This window comes from Cucurbita maxima, unplaced genomic scaffold (assembly GCF_002738345.1).
Source record: "Cucurbita maxima cultivar Rimu unplaced genomic scaffold, Cmax_1.0 Cma_Scf00120, whole genome shotgun sequence".
Lineage (NCBI taxonomy): Eukaryota > Viridiplantae > Streptophyta > Magnoliopsida > Cucurbitales > Cucurbitaceae > Cucurbita > Cucurbita maxima.
The window spans coordinates 61,120-66,694 of NW_019272136.1; the positions used below are offsets into that span (position 1 = coordinate 61,120).

Genomic DNA, 5,575 nt, shown 5'->3' on the forward strand with positions numbered 1-5,575 from the left:
TTTCCTAACTTAATTTCTTGTGTTTAAATGTTTGTGTGGATGTTGATATGGTGAAGTGTTATTCGAACTCTCGAAAGTAATTGATAATCCAGAAAATTTAATCTCCAACACGACAATTCTATTATAAATTCTGAAGTTGGGGCAATAGTATGAAACAAGAATCAATCAAGGACGAGCTCTCAATCACAAGAAATAAACGTTTAGGTTTTGGGTCTTTTGCTCTCGAATTTCTTCTAAATTTCACAGAAATTCTCCACCATTTTCCTTCAAACTTATTCCTACCGATACAAGGGTGGGCAAATCAACCTATAGTAATTGAATTGGAGAATTTTCTTGCCAATCAGGAAGCCTTGATTAAGCAAATGATTAGCAGCAACGAGTTTTCCCGAAAGTCAGAAGATGTGTTGTATGTCAAAGATCAAAGAAGACAGAATTTTCATTCAAAGCCTTTATCTAGTAATAGGAATCAATTCAGAAGTGAGGAGTCGTCAAAGAAGCCCTTTAAAGCTTGTTACAGGTGTGGAAAACCTAGCCATTTTAAACGAGATTGTTAGGTGAAACTGGTGTGTGATCGTTGCAGAAAGCCAGGCCATATTAAGTCAAATTGTCGAGTCAAAATCGAGAAATCAGAAGCAAATGTTGTACATGAAAGTAAAAATTCTTCGAATCCAATTTGGGAATACTGCTTAACCACTGAGGTTCTTGATTAGCCACGTTTCAGCCATATATCAAGGTGATGTCTCTACGGATGATCAAAATTCTAATTCCACTACTTACGCTTCTGAATTTGATTCTCTCAAAATTCCGCCTCTAGACTCTCTTTTTTTGTCCGATGCCAATTCTGCTACCCCTGGTGACCTTCTGTTTATTTCAAGCTCTAGACTCTCTTTTTTTGTCCGATGCCAATTCTGCTACCCCTGGTGACCTTCTGTTTATTTCAAGGCCTTGGATTTGAGATTTGACAAAAATGAAGTTTTTGAGCTAACATTTGATGATCTTGACGGTCTTTTCCTCCCCTCTAAGGCTAACAATTTCCTCATCTTGGAGAATTTGGATCAAACTACCAATTCCCAGGATTCGGCTACTGATGCTCCTCCCCAGCTTGACCCAGAAATAGCAGCACTGCTTGATAATGATGATTTACCACGATTTGGTTCTGATGTTGAGGACTTGGAGGAGGATTTCGTAGTTCAGTCAAATTTATGTGAAGAAGGGGAGGATGGATCAACGGATAATAAGTTTAATGTGGCTGAGGACTCTAAGAGAGCGACATGAAGCCAAAATATTGTTAATAACAAATCTTTTGGCGACGACATTTTTGAGGATGCAGATGTTGACCATGTGGAAGATGATGTTAATAAGCCACAAATTCGCCGGTTTTTGGATGATCGATTTGACACTCTCTTAAGTCGAGACTATGCATTTAGTGACAACGGTGACAGAGCTTGTGATGAGCATGATGGTTGGGTAGCTGAAGAAGACAAGTCCCTTGGTCAAAGCTCAATCATGCCATTGGTGATCATAGTAAGGATGACTCGGACCTTGACCAAGGATATAAAGCTCCAGCAGATATATTGAGTGGTAAAAAAGATCAGAAGATCAAGAGCTTTTGCAGTCTGCCAGTGATGTAATTCACCAGTGTATGGAGTATGCTGAGTCTGCACACGTTGAGATGAATTATTACTCTTTGTCATTAGAATTGGAGCAATCAAAAGCTCAGATTCAATCTTTGGAGGGTCATATCAGTAATTTGGATCCTGCCGTTAAGGCCTTGGAAGAGGCCGATTATGCTGATGCTCACTGTGGTTTGGAAGAGATGTTTCAGAAGGCAATTGACTTGAAGTCTGGCCATGTAGATGCTTTGTATATTTTGGGTGGACTTTACGTGGACTCAAATGGTGAAGGGGCTTTTATAGCTGTGGAAGCCTAAAAGTTTAAGACCATTGGAGAGAAGACTGTTTTGAGACCAAGGGGCTTTTATAGCTGTGGAAGCCTAAAAGTTTAAGACCATTGGAGAGAAGACTGTTTTGAGACCGGAACTGTCAAATGCTCTCAAAATTAGATCTTTTCAGAAGATTACCAGAATGAATCGCTGTGATGTGGAACTTATTAAGAAGAAAATCAGTGAACATGATGTGCCAGTGTCTTATTCAGGTGGTGGCGGGCCTAAAAAGTCCATACGTAAGCCTAGCTGAAAGAAATTCTTCGTAGATTATTTTGTTCGAGAGAAAGTGTTATTGCAGGATGTTGAATTGTAGGAAATACATACTGTGAATGTTTGATTAATCCACCACACCTAAATGGTGTGATTTAGGTGTGAAAGTTATCTTATTTATAATCAAATGAATTACAAGGATATGAAAATAGTAATAAATGGAAAGATACCTATGATAATAAAGCAAATATTAGATATTTGCCTTATAATAAAATATCAAATATAATATATATGGTAAACTATAATTTATTACTAAATATCCTTAACACATACTAATGAGAAAATTGTAGACATATTTACTAAAGCACTTGACAAAGTGAAGTTTGAAGTTTTTCGTAAAGGCTCTTCGAGTTATTGAGAAATAAGCTTGCACTAAGGGAGGCTGTCAGAATTTAGTGCAAGTTATTTCTAGTTTGAATTAGTTATGAAATATAAGATATTCGTAATCATTTAATATTTGAAGAATATATTAGTTAAAGAATATATCTTAGATATTGTAATTAGTTAAATTTGAATAGTAGTATATTTTATTTTATTCTCAAAATTTAGTTAGTTTATATTTTTCTTATTTGTAGGTATTATTTGCGTCAGATAATTCGTCAAGGAAGGGCAATCCCAATCAGTTTCTGCACCTCCAAGGAGTGTTTCCATAGAAGACCACGAGAAGAAATAACCTCAAGAACGTGCCCAATTGAAGGAAATCAGCTTTTAAGATTCCTTTAGCTTCAAAGGATCAAGTTGAGTAACTTTGATGAAGTAATCGAGAGCTGAAACGTTGTAGAATAGGACGCCCAAGAAAACGAAAATTGGTGTTTTGGGTGAGTTGCAGATCGAGAACAAATTCTAGCAATTAAGGTCTCACACTCAAAGTTGTTCTAACAAGCCAATTTCTTTAGCTTAAGGGAAGGATAAGGGAGATGTTCCATGAAGAAATAGTGCCTTAAAAACTCCTAGAATTGGTTGTTCAATAAATGATCCCCTGTTTTGAGCTCCGACGAGAAAATAGATTTTGAACGAACTTTGGAAGCGAATATCTTAGGCTACAATCCACAAGAAGGTATGAAATCAATCCCTAGCTCTTCCTTGTAACACCATTTTTAAGTTTCATGAAGAAATCGAGGGAAGAAACACTGAAAAATGGAGTTGTGGAAGGCGACTTTCAGACGGCGGTGCGATATAAAATGCGCCTTTTTCCTGTCCAGAGGAAGAAGACGGGGAAAGTGCTCGGTGTTGCGCTCCTCCTTCTCTTGGCTCGGTGACAAGGTACTCCACTGTGAATTTTTCTAGGTTCTCGTCTGTGGCGGCCATGTCGTTCCACCGCCAGAAGGTGTTCTCGTCGAAGACGACGTTGCACGCTACGTGAGCTCGTCCCCCCGCAGGATCATAGAACCTTTACGCCTTGCTTCTGGGTTCGTAGCCAATGAAGACGACCTTCAACCCCCTGGGATCGAGCTTGGCGAGGTGGGGACGCGTGATCTTCATGTACGTGACGCAGCCGAACACTCAGAGATGATGTACCGCAGGCTTCTTATTGTACTAGACTTCGTGTGGCGTCTTCCCGTTGAACCGCAATCTTACAATGTTAACCTTTAGTTGCGGGATGAAGTATATGTTGGCCAGCTTGCGGTGCTCGCCGCCCTGGCCGACGAACAGGAAGGTGTTGCGCCCTTCAATCTTGATGATAGAGCCGTCGCCAAATTTCACCGTCCCACGAATCCCTAAGTCAAGCTCAGAGAACATTGACCTGGCCCTAGTCATATGGTTTGTTGCTCCCGTGTCGAGGACCCATCGTCATGGCTCGCGTTGCTCGTCCCTTTCGCCGATCTCACTCGCTCCTCCTTCAACTGAATCAACTCCCTAATCGGTGTCTGTGCCACATCCCGCTGGAGTTCTTCCTCGGGATCTATCGACCCTTCAATGACGACGCTCATTGAAGCAGCATCGCCGTCGATTGCTTTTGTGGATTTGGAATCAAAATTGGGGAAGACAGTTAACACCGATGTGCTCACCATGAAAAGCATCGACTTTTCCTCCTCATATTGGGCTACATGGGCCTTCTCCTTGTTCTTGGGCTTGCTCCAGCAATCCTTGCTTAGGTGGTCTTTCTTCCTGCAATTCAAGCACCAAATTGGACCACCATCAGGCTACTCCTTCTTCTGCTCCCCTTCTTTCTCGCGCGCGCTCGCGAGGTTTCCACTGCTTCTTGCCACCTTTGTCGCTGGAGGACCTGCCATTATCACGAAGCTTCAAGCATGCAAGCCACTCCTCCTTAGTGAGGAAAAGACAACCGTGCTTGTCGACAACTGCAGCAACATTCTTTTTCCTCTGCTCAACGTTGCACAATCTTTCGGTCACTTCTTCCACCGTTAGTTCGTCTATGTCAAGCAATGTCTCGATGGAAATTGCGACTTGCTCGAGGTGATCTGGTGCGACCTACAACATCTTCTTCACGATCTCCATCTTGCAGATGGTCCCACCGAGAGTGGTGATGCTATTGGCGCACCCCGTGATGTGCATGGAGAAATCATCGACGAATTCGCCATCCTTGATGAAGAAATCATCAACAGCCAGGTTTACAATTTTAATACATATTTAGAGTTAATAAAATTAATATTTGAACAACTTAATTTGATAAAATTGTGATGAATAATGTTACAAAATTTAAATTAGAAATAATCTTGTTATTAACTAATGAGAAAGACATTATCATTCTTGTTCCTGGCAGAATGAACAAAATTTTTCGTAAACAATTAATAAATCTTAATATAATCAAAAGTAAAAATAATGAAAAGCATAAATGTAGGATAATTTAATTTTTTTTTTTTTTAAAGAATTAAACAAGGTGGGTCCCATCGCGTGAATATTCCTAATTTAACCTAAAAAAAAATATAAATGAAAAATGTTAAAGTCTTAATTTATTGGAAGTATGGCAACTCCAGCTTCCGCTTCCTGTACATACAGAAAAAATAGATAAAAGTGGGAATAAATTCCATTTTTCACTCTCACCCATTCACTTCCTCCATCTTTAGGGTTCACTCCCATCTTCTCTCCTCTCTACTTCACTGCATTCCTTCTTTTTCTTTCCCTTCGCTTCACCAGGTGCGTTCTGATTTTCATTTTCTAACCATTTCATTTCTCTCATCCTGTATTTCTGTAATCCTGTTTTCTGGACTTTTCACTGTGCTTCATTTGGTTTTTTTTCAACTTTTGTGCTGCTGCGGATGGTTTTGTTGTGCATTTTTCATTTCACTGTTCTCAAACTGTCGATAATTGTTCGGAATTGTAGTTTTTTGCTGCCTAAACTTGTTTTTGTATCTGGATTTTTTTTTTTTTTTTTTTTTTTTTTTTTTTTTTTTTTTT

General features: G+C 39.5%; 1 protein-coding gene across 4 annotated transcripts in view; it reads left to right on the plus strand.

The window, feature by feature from the left end:
- Window positions 1–5,184: 5,184 nt before the first annotated feature.
- LOC111473444 (probable E3 ubiquitin-protein ligase RHC1A) overlaps window positions 5,185–5,575 on the plus strand; it is a 4,041-nt gene continuing 3,650 nt past the window's right edge. For all 4 annotated transcript variants that reach the window (XM_023118938.1, XM_023118937.1, XM_023118940.1 and 1 more), the window contains exon 1: window positions 5,185–5,314. The gene's annotated coding sequence lies outside the window, so the exon portion shown is untranslated. The remainder of the gene's footprint in view (window positions 5,315–5,575) is intronic.